The 18,033-nt window shown below is 34.6% G+C and overlaps 1 pseudogene; it reads right to left on the bottom strand.

Annotated features, from left to right (window-relative positions):
- Window positions 1-13,283: 13,283 nt before the first annotated feature.
- On the bottom strand, window positions 13,284-13,708 carry LOC114036400 (annotated as a pseudogene).
- Between the last annotated feature and the right edge of the window lie 4,325 nt (window positions 13,709-18,033).

Below are 18,033 nucleotides of genomic sequence, written 5' to 3' on the forward strand. Positions count from 1 at the left end.
AAGTATCAAAAGACCTGGGTTCAAATTCCATTTCTGATGTACTATCTGTGTGACCTTAGACAAGTCAATTAAACCTCATGGGCCTCAGTTTTATCATCTGTAAAATTAGGAAGTTATACTAGTTGACTTCTAAGTTTTTCCTAACTTCTAATTATCACTTTAATACGAATTCTATTTCTAGACTCTGGAGTCCAATATGAATTCAGTCTAATATGGACATTTGATAAACGAAGATATTATAGGCTACTATGAGGTGAGACTAGATACTGACTGTTATTGGGGATGCACTGGGAGAAGGGGGAAGGGAGAAGTAGCACAATGAAAGCTTCCTCACATAAGAAAGGCACACAAGGAAAATCTTTTAAACCAGAGGTGAAAATGGAAAGGGTTGGTGGTGGCAAGCAATGCATGAACTGCAGTCTCATCAGAATTGGTTCAAAGGGAGAAGAATACATACATACATACACATGTATATACACACATATATACATATATAATACATATGTGTGTATATGTGTAATACATACATATATACATATATATACTTACACACACACACACACACACACACACACACACACACTCAATTCAACTGTTTTTTAGACTCTGTCTTATCCAATGAGGAAATAGGAAAAAAGGGGATAAAAGACACGGGCTGGAGGCAAGAGAGAGGATAAAAGGGAGGGCTGATTAAGGGATGCAGTGGTCAGCTATAAATGAGACTTTTGAGGAGGGACAGGATAAAAAGAGAGAGAGAAAGATAAATAGAAGAAAATAGGATGAAGGGAAATACACAGTAATCATAATTATGAATGTGAATAGGATGAACTCATTCATAAAATGGAAGCAGATTAAAAAATAAATTAGAAACCAAAATCCAAAAATATGTTGTTTATGAGACCCACTTGAATAGGACACACACAGAGTAAAAATAAAGGGCTGAAACAGAATCTATTATGCTTCAGTGGAAGTATAAAAGGTAGGTATAGCAAGCAAAAGTAAAAATAGGCCTGATCCAAAGAGATAATCAGGGAAATGACATTTTGCTAAAAGGTACTATAGATAATGAAGTAATACCAAAATCGTTTTATAGCAAGTTTCTCTGATAAAGGTCTAATTTCTCAAATATATAGGGAATTGCATCAATTTTTTACTAAAATAGAAACTACTCACTAATTGATAAATGGGTAAAGGATATGAACAAGTAGTTTTCAGAGGAATAAATCAAAGCTATCTATAGTAATATAAAAAACTGCTCCAAATCACTACTGATTAGAGAAATACAAATTAAAACAATTCTAAGGTAACATTTCACACCTATTAGAAATGACAAATGCTGGAGAGGATCAGGCAAAATAGGTACACTAACAAATTGTTGATGGAGTAGTGAACTGGTTCAACCATTCTGAAGAACAATTTTGAACCATTCCCAAAGGGCTGTAAAACTGTGTATGCTCTTTGACTTAGCAATACCACTACTAAGGAGCTGTACTGTAAAGAGATCAAAGGAAAAGGAAAATGACCTATATTTTAAAAATATATATAGCAGCTTTTTTGTGGTGATAGAGAATTGGAAATTGAGGGGCATTCATCTATTGGCCAATGGCTGAACAAATTGTGGCATGAGATTGTGGTGGAGTGCTATGGTGGAAGAGTATTACTGTGCATTAAGAAACAATGAGGGCAGTTGTTTGAATAAAAACATGACAAGATCTACATGAACTGTTCCAAAATGAAGTGAGAAGAACTGGGAGGTCATTGTGTATAGTAACAGCAATGTTGTAGTAATGATCAGCTGTGAGAGACTTGGCAGCTGACACAATTCCAAAGGATTCATGATTTAAAAAATGCTATACACCTCCAGAGAGAACTGATCAACTGAGTGCAAAATGAAGTATAATTTTCTCACTTTATTTTTCTTTCTTTTCTTTGGAAATATGGCTAATATGGAAATATTTTTACATGATTTCACATGTATAATTGATACCATTTTCCTACTGTTCCATGTATATTTCTTTAAGATAAGGGAAGAAGTCATAGGGATACATCCAGAAGGATTACCAAATACAAATCGTGTGAGTTCTTTGAGTCCATAAATTGAGTGTCTGAGATTGTCTTTTGCTGAGAAAAAAATGTTTGCTCTGATGAGAAAGCATATTTCAACATATTGGTGGATATTTGGAAATATGGCTAATATGGAAATATTTTTACATGATTTCACATGTATAATTGATACCATTTAGTTCACTTTCACAGCGAGTGGGGAGGAAAATTTGGATCTTAAAGTTTATAAAGAAAAACATGTCAAAAATAAAATAAATTTTGAGGAAAGACATAAACTCTTTCAGGGCAGAAACTGCTTCATTTTTTTCTATGTACCCCCAGAGGCTAGCATTAGCTTCTTAAATATTTGCCCATTTGAATTGTATATTGGTCAAAACCACAGACCTCAAGTAATCAGGAAAAATGTGAGAGATGTTAGACTTAATTGCCCAAATTAAAATGCTCCAAAAGGAAATAAAAATAGTGAATATGCCCTACCCCCATGATGGGCCCATTAAACATAACTTTTATGTCTTCTTATTGCTCTTTTTTCTCCCCTGTATGCAACAAATTAAATCATTAAGAGTCTTATGAGATACCAGAGAGAATAGGCTTTTTGAAAGAGAAAAAATTGATACAATAGGAGAAGCAGATGACATCTAAAATTCACTTAGAAGGCAATTGTATCTCCAGAAAACCACATTGGATGCCTTTGGATATATTTCTGTGGCCTTTAAAATTTTTTCTAGAGGGAAAAAAATATCCACCAATATGTTGAAATATGCTTTCTCATCAGAGCAAACATTTTTTTCTCAGCAAAAGACAATCTCAGACACTCAATTTATGGACTCAAAGAACTCACACGATTTGTATTTGGTAATCCTTCTGGATGTATCCCTATGACTTCTTCCCTTATCTTAAAGAAACATACATGGAACAGTAGGAAAATAACTTTATAATATTATGAATTTCTCATATGACATAACAACTTTAAGAAACTCGATATCTTAAACAAAGGACTAGGCTTATAGTAAGGAAGAGATGGGTACAAGTCCAGCCTTTCACAGCACTGGGCAAATCACTCAACCTTTTAGTGCTTCAAGTAACTCTATAGCTCTATAAATTATAGAAGAATTGAGTTATCAATATGTATCTGTGGAGAGTATTTCCATACTAGAACCTGCTTTGACCCATTAAATTGTGACTGGATTTTCCCTTAAAACAAACAAAAATATCTTTTAGAGGAATTAATCCAGATAAATACACACACATGCATATATAAAGTATAATGGATTTAAAGTTTCATACATACACACACACACACACATATATATATACATATGTATATATGTATGTATATATAGTAAAATATAATGGATTTATAGATATAGTCCCACTCCTTCATTTTACAAAAACCTGAGGCCCATAATAGTATGTGACTTGCTCAAGGTAATAGAAGTAGTCAGAAGTAAACAGCCATTTAGCACTCCGGTCCTTAGTCTCTAGAGTTTTTACTCCCTGCAACCTTTTTTTCTTCAAAAGGAATTATTGATGTCTTTTGTTTCACATCACAGTTATTCTGGATATAACTTGCACTTTCAGAATTGAGCCCTAACAAAAGAAAACAGTCAAGCAGAAACAAAAAAATATATGCATCTGACAATGTATATATACAGCATTCAGTCCATTTGATTCTCTGCCTCATTGCTAATAAGAAGGATGCATGTTTCATTATCTTGTCTGTGGGTCCATTAAAAAAGTGTTTTGTTGACTTTTGTTTTTATATCACTGACATTTTTGGATATTTTCCTCCTTAATTCCCCCTCCCTAATTGAATTAAATCAACCTATAATGAAGACAAGAAGTTAAACAAAAACTATACATATTGTGACTGTATCTGACAATGTTTATTATTGTTATTATTATTAATGGTATTTGTATAGAACTTTATCTTATGTGATCCTTACAATAACTCTATGCAAAAAATGCTATTATTATCATTATTTTACAAATGGAGAAACTGAGCCCAAGAAAGCTTAACTAACTTTTTCAAATCACAGTTAATTAAGTGTCTGAAGCAGAATTTTAACGCTGATCTTCCTGCCTATAAGAACAACATTCTACCCACTGCCCCACCCAGATGCCTCATGCAACCCTCATAGTTCTCTGCCCTCTGCCAAGAGAAGGGAGGTATGTTTCATTATGTCTTCACAAAGACCATTAATGGTGCAACCTGGGCTTCTAGCCATGCCCAGTTCTACCATGGAGATGTTCATAAGACAGGGCTTTTGAGGATGCCCAGCTTACCTTAACATGCAACCTGCTGTGCCCCCTACCATGTAGGAGAGGTAGTTCCCTTTGATTGGTTTCCTTCATCTTTAAAACTTGCAAGACTGTGAGCCCTTTGTCCTTTTCAGCTGTGCTCTTTTCAGTGACTCTTTTCTGCTGCATCCATTGTGAACACCACGAGCTGAATGTGTGAGAGAGGAAGGATTTGCCTTTCCTTACTTAACAGCTCAGAGAAATGGGTCTAGCGTTATTTCTGTTCTGTGTTGTTTTTCCTCAGTTTCAGGTATGAGAAGTGATTTTCTTGGACCCAAGAAATTCAGCGTTGGAGTCAGTATGGTAGGGATGGTGCAGCAAACCAGACTAGTATTGAAGCCCTGAGAAGCCAGAATGTCTGAGACTCAAACCCAATGTAGGGTTTTGAACTTGGAACTAGGACTGTGCTATATAGAAATGAAGCTGTGTTATGAACCTCCTCACCTTCTCCTCCTCAGGGCCTAAAGTATACAGGGAGAGAAGGTGATTGTGCCTCCCACATATTGAGGGAGTTTGTATATTTGTGATTGTGCCATCTGAAATAATATTTCCTTTGAAAAAAGTCCAGTATTACATTGCTTTTTCAGTTAACTCAAAATTCAACTTCCATTTCATGATTTCTTTACTTAAGTGTTATAGTCATTGTATATGTGTATATACATACATATATATACATACATATATACATACATTATATATATTTGTGAACTTGCCTATTTCACTGTGCATCAATTACAAATCTTCCCAGGTCTCTAACATTCTTCATGTTCATTACTTCTTTCTGCAAAACCTGTTAATTTGTATCCCACGGTTTACTTAGCCATTCCCCAACAGATGGGCATCCATTTTGTTTTTAGTAGCTTGCCATCACACAAAAGTGTTAACATGAATATTTTAGTAACTATTTGGAACCTTTCTGTTCTTGACCTCCTTTGGGTAAGTACCCAGGAATAGAATCACTGACCTAACACTTGAAGTTAGTCATATTTATTAAATAATTCTAAAATGTTTTCCAAAATGCTTGGGTCAATTTACAGAGTAAAACCAGAACTTTTCCATCAATACCATCCTGCTTCACTGGATTGAGTCATATCTTGGTACTACTTCAGGAACAGCTAATTGGTAGGGCTTATCTCAATCTAGTTCCTAACTCCTAGTGCTCCTCATTCTATCTTTAAAAAAGTTATATTGAATTAAAAAATATTTTAACACCTAAATTATATATGTATACACATATATGTGTGTGTTTGTATGTGTATTCTGTGTGTGTGTGTGTGTGCATGCACTGTGGTATACAGTATTGAAATATCTTCTGACTATAAGGGGTCAAATTGCACAAACTTTTTAGTACAATTTTAATTATTTCCACCTGGCATCTAAAGAAGATCTGGGTTTTCAAGCTGGTTCTGTCATTAAGTCACTTTGATACTCTAATTATTTGATACTCTAATTAGGCCTTAGTTTCTTCATTGGCAAAATGAAAGGGAATTGAGTCAATATCCCCTCAAGATCTTAAATTTAGGATGTTATTAATACCAAATGTCCTATGAACTTGTGAAAGTTACCAATTTACGATTAGGAGTAATTTAAGGAATAGGAATTTTTTTCCTGACATTTTAAATATCACAGAATTTTCATAAATAGGCAAATTGACATAATGGAGAGAGTGTTAAGCCTGGAATCAGGAAAATCTAAATTCAAATCTTGTCTCAGACATTTATTAGTCACGTAACTTTGGGCAAGTCACTTAACTTTTACTAGCCTTAATTTCCTCATCTATAAAATGGAGATAATAGCATCTGTCTCACAGAGTTATTGTGATGAAGAGATGAGACATGTAAGATACATAAATCACTTTGCAAACCTTAAAGTTCCACATAAATATTAGCTATTATTAAAAGTATTTTGAGAAATATTCTTTTCTTCAAATTAACCTATGTACGTCCCATTAATAAATGGCTTAGAATAGTAAGGGGAGTGGCCAAAGTTTACACAAGAATCAGAAATTGAATTAGTCATTAAAGACTTCTTGATCTCTTGACAAGGGATGTCTTGATCCCTTGACCCGGCAAAGCTGTGATTAAAATCCAACTTCTCTGATTCCAAACCCAGTGCTATTTCCACTACACCACATGATCATGATCTCATATGATACTTTAACTATGACCTTTCTTGCAAGTCATGATATAAGCACCAAGATAGAGGATTGAACCAATAATCAAGGAGCCAACAAATAGTGGGAATTAGTTGGTAATGTTGAATTGGTAATTTTTGTTAATTCACATTTATGGAGGTAGTGCAGAATAATGGAGAGAGAACTAGACCTGGAGTTAGGGGATCTGAGTTTGAATCTCATCTCAGATGCTTATTTGTATGACATTGGGCAAGTTATTTAACCTCTTGAAATTCAGTTTGCTCATCAATAAAATTATGATAATAATATTGGGCTTACAACCTCATAGGATTGTTGTATGGAAAGCGCTACATAAATGTGAGGTTTTTATTATGCAGCATTTTACTGTGTATAAAATACTTTAAATTAATTCAAATATGCTAACTTAAAAGCTAGAAGCCTGGGAAGGAAATACATTAATAATTAAGAGGTTTAATATGCTTTTATTATATTACCTACAGGTTGAAAAAATATTTCCTTACAATAGGATTTTACAAGTAATAGAAATTTTATATTTCTATCCATTTGGGATTAAAATTAGTAAGATTTTCATCTTCTAATGAAGAAACATTGTAAAATATAGTTCTGTGTATATTAGCCATATTTATTTTGATTATTGAATTCAGAGCTTAAATTCTTAATCCAAATATAGGTTACATGCCCAGTCTTTTCTAGAAGAGATTATTGTTCTCAGGAAAAGGCATTTTTCTATTATAGTAATAAGTACTTTATTGATCCACCAGGTGGCATATGATTTTGTATTTTAACAGAGTCTAAGGTTTAGTCCCAGAAAAATGGGAAGGAAAGGAATAATAGGAATTTAATCTGTTGTTATCTGTTTTTCTGATCATTTGTCTAAATCCCATGGATTCTTACATTTTGTACCGTGTCTTTTCTTCCAAGAAGAGTTAGCTAGAAATTTTTTCTGAAACCTTGACAAGCACACAGGATCATAAATTTAAGCAAAAGGGAACCTGAGAAGTCAGGTAGTCATAGAATTTTAGGAGCCTAGATTTAGAACCAGAAGTGTCCTCAGAGCTTACCTGAGCATCTAACATTCTTATTTTACAGATTTTATAGTTATAGATATAGAGAAGAGATGTCCCAGTATCATATAAGTAGTTAATACTAGAATCAGGATTAGAACCCAGGTCCTCAGAGTCCATATCAAGTTCTGAAATATCTAATTTTCAGCTCTGTTACTTACTACTTATGTGACTTTTGGCAAATTGCAAAATATTATTGTGTATTGGTTTCCTTGTCTATTTAACTGAAAATATCAGGTCTAAATCTATTTTGCTATCAACCTGTATTTTAATAAAATTAAAAGAATTGGAAAGAACCTTGTAGTTTATCCAATTCAGTAATCTCATTTCTTCATTCATCTCCAGGCTCTACTCTTCAGTCTCCAGACTTTCTTCACTATTCCACAGAAACTTCCTTATCCTGGAAGTTCACTCTGCCTCTGTGGCCTTCATTTCTGATTAATTGGCTCCTCTCAAAAGTTCTATCATAAGGGCTAAGGTCAATGATGTCCTCATTCTTTTCCTGATTTTATTTGTGACTCTGGACTATCTCTACCATGTTCACTACTGAGTAGATTTCCCCACTCTAACCCCCATATTGTCAGCTTCCATTTATGTGCTATCTGCTTCCACTAGAATGTAAACTCCTTGAGGGCAGGGACTACTTTTATTTTTGCTTGTTTTTGTATTTCCAGTACAATACCTGGCACATACTATAGCACTTAATCAAAGTTTGTCATTGACTTGTCTCTCATTTTCAGTTGAGGAAACGAATGTTAAATGACTTCACCAAGGTCATACAGTTTAGTAAGTAACAAAGCTGAGATTAAAATTTTTTTTTTAAAAAGCTGTGATTAAAATCTGACTTCTCTGATTCCAAATACATTACTATTTCCACTGAAATACATCAACATAAACTTCCTTTTCATTTTGCTTTGTTTTTTTTTTACAAGATTAGTGGGGTCATAGCATTTCTCTTCTCTGATTTTCAGCAGTTGCTAAATGTGTGTCTAAATTAAACCAGAGCCCCAGTGGCATAGAATGAAAAATTTGTCTCATCACTGTTTTCACATGTGTATTGTGAATAGTAGTTGAACATTTTATTGAGAGATGGAATAAAGAACAGTTAGCTTTTCTGGCCTGAAGTGTTTTATAACACTCAAATAAAAATTTCAATTTAACATGGGGCATATATTAAGACTATCATCAGCAGTGTATCATTTGAGGCAAAACCTAGAAAAAATCAATAACATTTCAACCATTTTGCTAAGAGAATGGAGTTGTCCTTGTTAAACTCTGAGTTGTTATTTAGACATGTTCAGTCTTATTAAGAAGTAGTCAATAATCGCAATTGGTAACAAATGTGTAGTGAGTACCCAAAGGATGAACACATCCACTAAGCAAGCATTCTTTGGAGGATCCAATAATTCTCTGAAGAATTTGCTAGTTTCCTAACTATTTGATCAGTTCATCTCTTGCCTCTGGGAAACTCAGAGAGAAATATTACCCCAGCTTTGTAGCAACAATAAGTCCCAGAGGAAACCTCTGAAGATTTTCAAGACTCCTCTGCTTTCAATTAGGGGAGTAGGCTCTTGACCCATGGAAATATGTTCCTACCCTACGCACTCTTTTCTATTGATTCAAAGCTACCTGAGGTCACAGAATGCCATAGCCAAAAGAAACATTAAAATATCATTTATTCCAACTCTCTCATTTTGAAAGCAGGGAAACTGAGGCTCACATCAATTCAACATGTATTCATCCAGTACCACCGATGCAAAACACTGTGTAGAAGTGATGAAAAGATAAAAACTACAAAGAGTGGTTGTCTTTAAGGAAATTACTGTTAGCAATAAATTTAAAGGGATTAAGGAAAACAAAGATGATTTGAGGAAGAAAAGAGCACTAAAGACTACTGAAATCAGGGAAAAGCTTCCTATAGGAGATAACACCAAGAAGAAACTTGAAGGAAATTTAGGATTCCATGAGGCAGGGGTGAGAAGGGAGAATATTCTTGACATGAGGATAACTTGTACAAAGGAACACAGACAGGAGATTAAATTATTCTAGGAATATCAAGAGAATAGATCTATTTAACTGAAGATATCCTTCCAATAGAAGCAAAAGGGAGAAATTATGGTGGAAAGTATTTTGGTAAAAGCCAGCAAAAAGTACAATCAGAAACAATATTGTCATTGATATATAGTTTAGTTAACTCTTTTCAGTTTGTTCACATTGTTCTCGGGTTAAGGTAAAATGTCTCTAGACCCATATTCAAGCAGCATAACATGATAGAAAGGGTGCTAGATTTGGAGTTAGAGGGAATCTAAGTTCAAATCCTGGCCTTGCTACTTACAAGCTATGTGATCTTAGGTAAGTTATGGAGCCTCTTTGGGCCTCAGTTTCCTCATGTATAAAGTGAGAAGAGACTCAATCACTTCTAAGATACCTTCCAATTCTAAATTATTGATAACTCTAAAGTCAAGAGGGTCTCTCATTGTTTCTTAATGTGAGTCATCTCTGGTGCTGAAGGGAAAGGTGGTCCCTGGGGAGCTGTGCTGATGTCCAGGGTCAAAGTATAGCTTCAGATTTCTCGTCTCTGGCAGAGTCAGAACTCAAACTCAGTTCTTAGGATATTTTCAACTCTTTTTTTAAAAAACCACATTATGCTTCTTGTCTTCTCTAAAGCTTTCACCAGTGACAGTTTTACTTTTATATAAATGGATAGTTAGTCAGTGTTAAGGTTCAGTACTCAATCCATTAAATAGCAATATGCTTTATAGTTAATTTATATTAGAAATTTCAAATTTTCTAGCATCCTTTCATTTGTTGCTGATGGCTTTTAGATTGAATTACAATGATGGCAGGGCAAACAAAGCTTTCTCTCCTAGTGCTGACATGGGGTGTCACGTGCTTCCTCAGGTGGGGAGATGGAATGAATCCCTGCAGCATCCCAGAGATTGCTTGTGAAAACAGTATAACTCTTTCATCTGATCTCACCAACAAGGTCCTTTTGCTGTTCCTTCTTTTGTAATTCTCAAATATCTGATGAATGGGATGTCCTTTCTTTTATCATCACTGCTCCTTCAGATGAATTGTCCCCTGTGCTTGAACTACCTATCCCTACTATTATTTTTTGTACAACAGTCTTTTGCCCTCCTCCCAACCCACAACTGTTTCCTTTCCCTCCCCCATAATTCCTCTTCTGTTTTTGGATTCTCCTTTGCAATGAGTTATTTGTTTAGAAAGGTTGGTATATCATTTTTTTTATTCATAATCTAATGATCTATAATGATAACCCTATGGAAATATTAATTCTGAAGCTTTTAAAAAAGATCATGAGATGAAATTTTATGGAATGGTGAAATGCAACTACCTTTCCTTAATGGAAACTTCTCTGAAGTGTTTATTACATTATGAATGAAATGAAATGTTTTAATAAAGTGATATCAAGGGGGATTTGAAACCACCAAATTAAAAAGTGCTAAATAGGACTATTTTTGTTCTCTCTTAATCAGAGTGCCTGCATTATAAACTGTAATGGATAGACAAGTTAGCTTTAATTATAAATTTCTCAATACCTATCAAGATTAATTTCCCTCTAATTTGCATTTATGGAGTCTTTAATAGAAAACAACATTTTGAACTTTTAGAGTTTTAGATTCCATCTGCATAATTTTTCCTTAAAAATAATATTTCATAGGGAATAGGTCAAAGGGGATTACAGAATGGTGTTTAGATTTATGGGAACAGGAAGGAGGCATCCTTGGAGGAGGGGATAGGCTAAATAATAGAAGGGCAAGGTAGCGGGTAGAAGTAAAGTAGAGGAGTCATGAGAGATAAGAAATAAGAGATATGAGCAAACATAAAAACAAAGATTAGGAGAAGAATTTGTTAGGGAAATATATGTCTATATATGTATGTATATGTATATATGTATAGGTGTATGTATATATCTATATCTATAAATATATCCACAATTAATGGTAGCCTATTTTTTTTTGAGGAAGAAGGGGTATAAAAAAACAAAGTAAAAAGTGCACAGCAGGGAACAAAAGAAAATTTACAAGAAAGCAAAGATGGACAGCTCTCAGCACAACGTGTAGTATTTATCATATAGGCTTTCCTGAAACAAAAATTTATTGCTATATATTTTGAATCCTCTCTTATGTTCTGCTGTGCATATGATATGTTTTTTTTCTTTTCTTGCTTTGTATTTAAGTTTCAGTATTTAAGCTTATGTTTCTTTTTCTTTTCTCTGTTCCATATTTGAGTTCTGGTGTTTGAGTCTAAAACAATTTTAAAAAAAAAAATAAAAATATTTCATTCTCTTAGTTACACATCCCTTCCTTTTATTGTACTCAATAGCATAAAATACTGTTAGCTACATGAAAATACAATTTGGATCAAATCCTGCCCTTCCTCCTCCAATAATAAACCCTAATATATTAGAGTGAGTCTAAGCAAATGGTTATTTGTCAAGACTACAGACAGTAGAATTTTAAAGAATTCTTACTTCATGCACAGAGTCCTAGAAAAGAATGCTATATTTTTGTTCTAAATAAGGAGTCAGCTAGTTAACTAATTGACCAAAGTTTCTTCAACTCAATCCATGAAGCATTTATTACTCATCTATTGCATGCTTCCCACTCACCTATGCATTCTAGGAGGATACCAGAGAAACAGGAAACACTGTATTCTGACTTTAAAGATTTTAGAGTTTAGTTTTGTATTCATCTGTTTGTTCTACTCCTGTGAATCTATATGTATGTTTTAGTTGAAGGAAAATTCACAGAAATTCTTCCATGTCTCTAAGTAAAGTAAATATGAAATAGGCTTAAAAATCCTTCATTTATATTTTTTTTGGTTGTTGCATTCCTGGTTTGCTTCAAAAAGTTAGAGAGGCAATGGCGGTTTTCTCTAATCTCAGCAGTGCTAGAATTTGCCTCATTATTGGATGAAAAGCTTTATCCCCATTAACCTTGATTTTCCCACCCCCCTAGTCTATCTTATTCTTACCTTGGGTTTTTTTTTTGTTACTATAATGTTAAATTTAATACATAGGATCAATCAATACATATTGAAGCAACTACTATGTGCACGCATGCGCACACACACGTATATTAATATACACACATATATAAGCTACTTATAATAATACACTGTAATTACAATTTTCTTTTCCATTCCTGGTACTGAAATGTTTATGTTTGATATGACAAGAAAAAGAAAGAAATTCCATTTTACAGATAAGGAAACTGAAGTTCTGAGACACTAAATGATTTGCCTGTGATCACAAAACTGATAAGCGTCACAGCTGGAAAGCCAAATCCAGGTTTTTTAAATTCCAAATCCAGTGCCCTTTCTATTACATAAGGCTGTCTTTATAATCTCTAAACTATTACCAATAATTCAATACATACTTTTGGGTTAAAGTAATGAAATTTTATTTTAACATTTGCTGATAGGTTTAATTTTTCTTGAAAGGGAGCAAGTCAGTGAATTAAAAGATTAATTGAATGCTATACATCCATGAAAAATAATGCAGTTCAAGAACTATAGTCCATGGGGAAAAAAGTCACTTTAAACTTAAATTATCCACAATAATTATATTTTATTCATAGAATATTTTTAAAACAAAGCTTATCTTATGTTTCTTAAATAAGCATTTTTTACAAAATACTAAAATCCTTACATGCAGAGAATTATACAAGGCCCAAAGAAGAGAACTGGTTTCAGTGGTGGTGGTGTTGTTTAAACTGAAGTCCACAATACCCATAAGTCCCAGTTTTAGTCTCTTTGTCCAAGTTTATGTATACTTTTGGGTGACCCAGAGCTCCTCCTCCACCATCACATGATATCACTCGACTTTCCACTGTAGTCACTGGTTGCTTTGCTATCAAATCAATTGCAAAGTTTTCATTTACATATCTCTGGCGACCAACAAAGCGAATTCTCCTATAATATTCTTCATCATAAACCTGGCCCGTGTGGGTAGTTTTCTCCCCCCGGGGGTGATATCTTCACACCAAAACCACCTGGCGGCCACAGGGAGGCCCCGGGCGGCCCCAAGGCTGCGGCCCAGAAAGCGGCCGAAGGTCAGCTTCCCCTCCGCCGCCGCCGCCGCCACCGCCGCCGCCAGCATCTTCCCTTACTCTTACCTTGTTAATCAATTTCTTTCCATTGTCTCCTTTTGTCCCCACTTATACCTCTTAACATAGTGCTATTTTTATACCTCTCTCATGGTAATTGTCTTCCTCCATGCAGCATCCATCAGCTTTGTTCCCCTCCATCTCACATTACACTACTCCTTTCTTCCATTATACCTCTCCCATTTAATCACTTTATTTCACTAATAGCTTGACCTCTAATCTTTATTTCTCTTTTAATCATCCGGGCTTTTCCTAAGTAACATATTACCCTCTTTTCCTCTCTCTTTTCTACCTTTTTTTTTTTTTTTTTACTGCCTACCTTCTTCCTCTTAGGTCCCATTATACCGGATTGTTCTCTTTCCTCTGGTATCCCATTTTGATGTAAAATTATTGTTTTGATTGTTCTCTCATTGATTTTTTACTGATTGGATCCCTCGGGCAATGTGGCATATGATCTGTTTTACTTTCTTCTGAGGTGCCCTAACAATTAATGCAGCCATCAGTCTTTCAGCCAGATCCTTCCCTTGCAGATCTTCAGGGAATAAGAAGACCTCTGAGGTTGCATTAGAGAGAAAAATCTTGCCTGTTTCAGCTACTCTGGCCTTGATAGAGGAGAGTTTTCTCAATACTGGTGTAAACCCACAGGCAGCTTCCTTCGTCTGGCTTTTGTCAGATACGCTGGCCAGAGAAATGTGCCTAGTCTACAAGAAATACAAACTCATTCCAATGTTCTCAGAAATGTCCTTGTGGGAAACAGCTTCAGGAATTTGTTGACTATTAAGGTATATAAAGTGTGGAGGAAGAAAAAGAATCAAACACCAATTTTGATGAATGACATGTGGGTGGATTGGACTCTTAAAAAAATAACACTTGTTAACTTGGTTTTCGTAAAATTATGGGCCCTCATGTCATTCTATACTTAAAGACTGGGCCACTATAATTGTATTGAAAATAGAAAATGAAAATGGAGAAAAGGAAAATGATTCATTCCTTAGACTGGAAATAATAACCTGGATTCTGCCTTTAAACCTTGGCTTATCTAAAGAAAAAGAGGGATAATCTCAGGTTCCTGTAAAAGAATTCGAGAGGAGAGATGGCTGTTAGTCACACTTAGATTTAAAGATTCTATCACTATTGTACATCTTCCTGAAGTCTATGTGTTTGGATTCAATTACATCAGTTTGGAGAAAGGCATGTGATAACAATCGTCCTGCCATAGGGGTGACATATAACTAGAATGATAGAATTTGAGGTGTCAGTGGAAAAGTGGCAAAAAAATAAATGGAAAAAGAGTCAAGGAATCCTGCCCCAACTCCTATCCTTTCCACTTTCGAAAAACAATGGTTTTATGCTGGGAACAATAGGTGATTACTCCCTTTAAGACTCAGTTTTTGTACTACCATCTACAGGAAGGCATCTCTAGTCCTTCCCTCCCAACCACCTCTATCCTCTTGTAGTTACTAGTATTTTCCTTCTTTAAAGTTACCTTGTATCTATTTTGCATGTATCTTGTATATACCTATACATGTACATTTATTCAGAATGTTAGCTTCTTAAAGACAGGGACTCTTCCTTTTTCTTTGTACATCTATAGCAGGTATAACTTAGCAGAGAGCCTCATACAGAGTAAGTGTTTCATGTTTGCTGATTGATTGAATACCTCTAGTTTCTACTACTATTTTTTGGAGGGGAAGGTCCAGATTTACAATTTAAATGATGTAGGAAACCTTATTTTCTTATTGACTATGACTAGTAGTAATTTGTTCAGAGGGAAAGGGAAGGCAAGGGAAAGGAAAGGAATCAGCATTTATATAGCACTTAGTATGTGCTAAACTCTTCTTACAAATATTATCTTATTATTATCCCTTTTTTATAGATAAGAAAACTGGGGCAAACGTAAGTTAAGCAATTTGCCCAGGGTCACAAGAGCCAATAAGTTAATGAGGACATATCGAAACTCAGGTCTTCCTGATTCCAGACCTAGTGTTCTATCCATTGCACCATCAGCTTTCTTGATGTTCATAAGCCATTTTAAGGTTGCACAGTGTTTTGCATTCAGAAATGAATGACTACTTCTAGTAATCTAGTAATTCAGAAATGACTAGACTACTTCTAAAGATCTCATGCAATCATAAATATTAATTTATCATTATTGGTTGAACAAGATCCTTGGTTTCTAAATGCAATTAATCAAGAAGAAAGCATTTTTGAGTCGAATATATGCATTATACGCACTTAATTTTAGAGATACTCAGGCAGAGGTGATAAAGTACTGGATTTAGAGCCAGAACTCACTGTGTTCAATTCCTTCTTCCCCAGCCCCCATTTACTAACTACATGACTTGTGACTCCCTAAGACTAGTGGTCTTGTGGAGAGAATGTTGATGCATCAGCTCCTGAGACTAGATTCCAGCTGGGCTACTTACTATTTCTTTGGACAACTCATCTACCTCCCTGAGACTGAGCTTCATCATTTGTAAAATGAGAGGACTGGATTAGACGACCTCTGAGGGCCTTGCCTTTTCTCCATCTGCAGTCCTATGATTGTAAGTCATAGATGGATTTCAATCTGCACTGAAGCAGAGTATCTTGATAAATACTATTGTGTTTTGCCACAAATGCCATTGAAAGTACAATCCTACACTGACAAGTAATCAGAATTCTTTTACATAGTCAGACGTAGTCTTATTTACATACAAATCCATCAAGACTTTGTGAAAAATGATTATTATAACCTACTAAGATTTACATGAAAGGCTATACACACACACGCGCTAGACATATGCACACATGCGTATATATATGTCCTTTCGTCTCTTAGAAATTAGGACATCCTTAGCTATTTTGACTTTAACTCTAGCAAAAATCTGAAATGTTCAAAAAATAAAGATAATAATTAGTTGCTTTACATATTAGAGGAAAAGCATAATCTAAAACCTAAGTTTAATAGAAAATTGTTTCCAATAATCCATAGATGTTTCAGTGATATCTGATCTTTTTTTTCATATTTGACATTGAGAAAGATATAGAGAGGCCATTAAATATCTTTTTATATCAAACTGATGCTAAAATACTGCAAATTATGCTTTAACCATCTATTCTTCCTTCCTTCTTTCCTTCCTATCTGTGAAGGATATCTGTTGATGCATTTGTACTCCTTTGCCTAATCTCCCTTGTGACCAATGGAGGTTTTTTCTTTCTTTTCTGATGGTTGCCCAAGATTGGTGGTGCCATCTATCATCATAAATAAGAGATGACTAACTGGTCCACAAGGGAATCAAGCTCCTGGTTTCTACCTCATTAGCATCATACTTGAACCAAATGAGCTAATCAGCCCAGACAGCTAGTGTTAAATGAAGTAGGGCCATGAATTCAACTAATAAATGATTTAAGCTACACCTACAGAACAATGCACATGGTATTAATTGCCAGTGAAAATACAATCCAATTAACAGAGTTAGTCATTGAAATGATTATGCAGCTCTAGACATTAATAATTCTGCTTTTCCATGTTGGAGAAAGATCTTAAACAAGAACCAAGAAATAATCATAATAATAATTCAGAGAAAAGCAATTTGTAATATTTAATTTTCTTGGAAAAAATTCTAAGTGTGTATTGGGCACGCTCTCTGCACTTGCAGTCTTCAATGCTGCTGAATGACACAACAATCAAAACTGACTCTGTACTTTGGATGATCCAGTTGAGGCTGGAGGCCACCCTTCTGACATTTCAAATTTTTTGTCCATGTTACATTGAACATATTACACTGTGTTTGGGAATACTATGTGTTAAATGGGATTTTACAGTTACATTATCAAGGGAATATGTTTGATGAAATGGATAGGGAAAATTATCTAGTAAAGAAAGCTTTCATATGACATGTAATAACTAAAGAAGCACTAAATTAAGTTGAAAATTCTCAAGAAGAAAACCTTCAGAGGTCAATTGCTTACATCCTATAATGCTGTTTCTAAGCAAGTCCTTGAATTTGTAATGTTTTGTCCACATGGAATACAGATCATAGGAAAAATGCTTTAGAAATGGAAGAGACATCAGATGTCCACTTGTCCAAATCTCTCATCTTACAAGAAGAAACTGAAGCCCAGAGGAGTTAAGTATTTTGTCGAAAGACATAAAATAAAAACAAAATAAAAGTAGGATTTGAACATATAGAGGGGCACAGTGGTGCAGAGGAGAAAGTATTGTGTCTACTATTGGAAAGTGTGAATTCAAATTCCAGCTTTTCCACTTAGTACCTATGTGGCCTTAGGTAAGTTATTTGACCCATGTGGGCCACAGTTTCCTCATTTGTACAAT

This window comes from Vombatus ursinus, unplaced genomic scaffold, assembly GCF_900497805.2.
Source record: "Vombatus ursinus unplaced genomic scaffold, bare-nosed wombat genome assembly UNPS02009835.1, whole genome shotgun sequence".
Taxonomy (NCBI): domain Eukaryota; kingdom Metazoa; phylum Chordata; class Mammalia; order Diprotodontia; family Vombatidae; genus Vombatus; species Vombatus ursinus.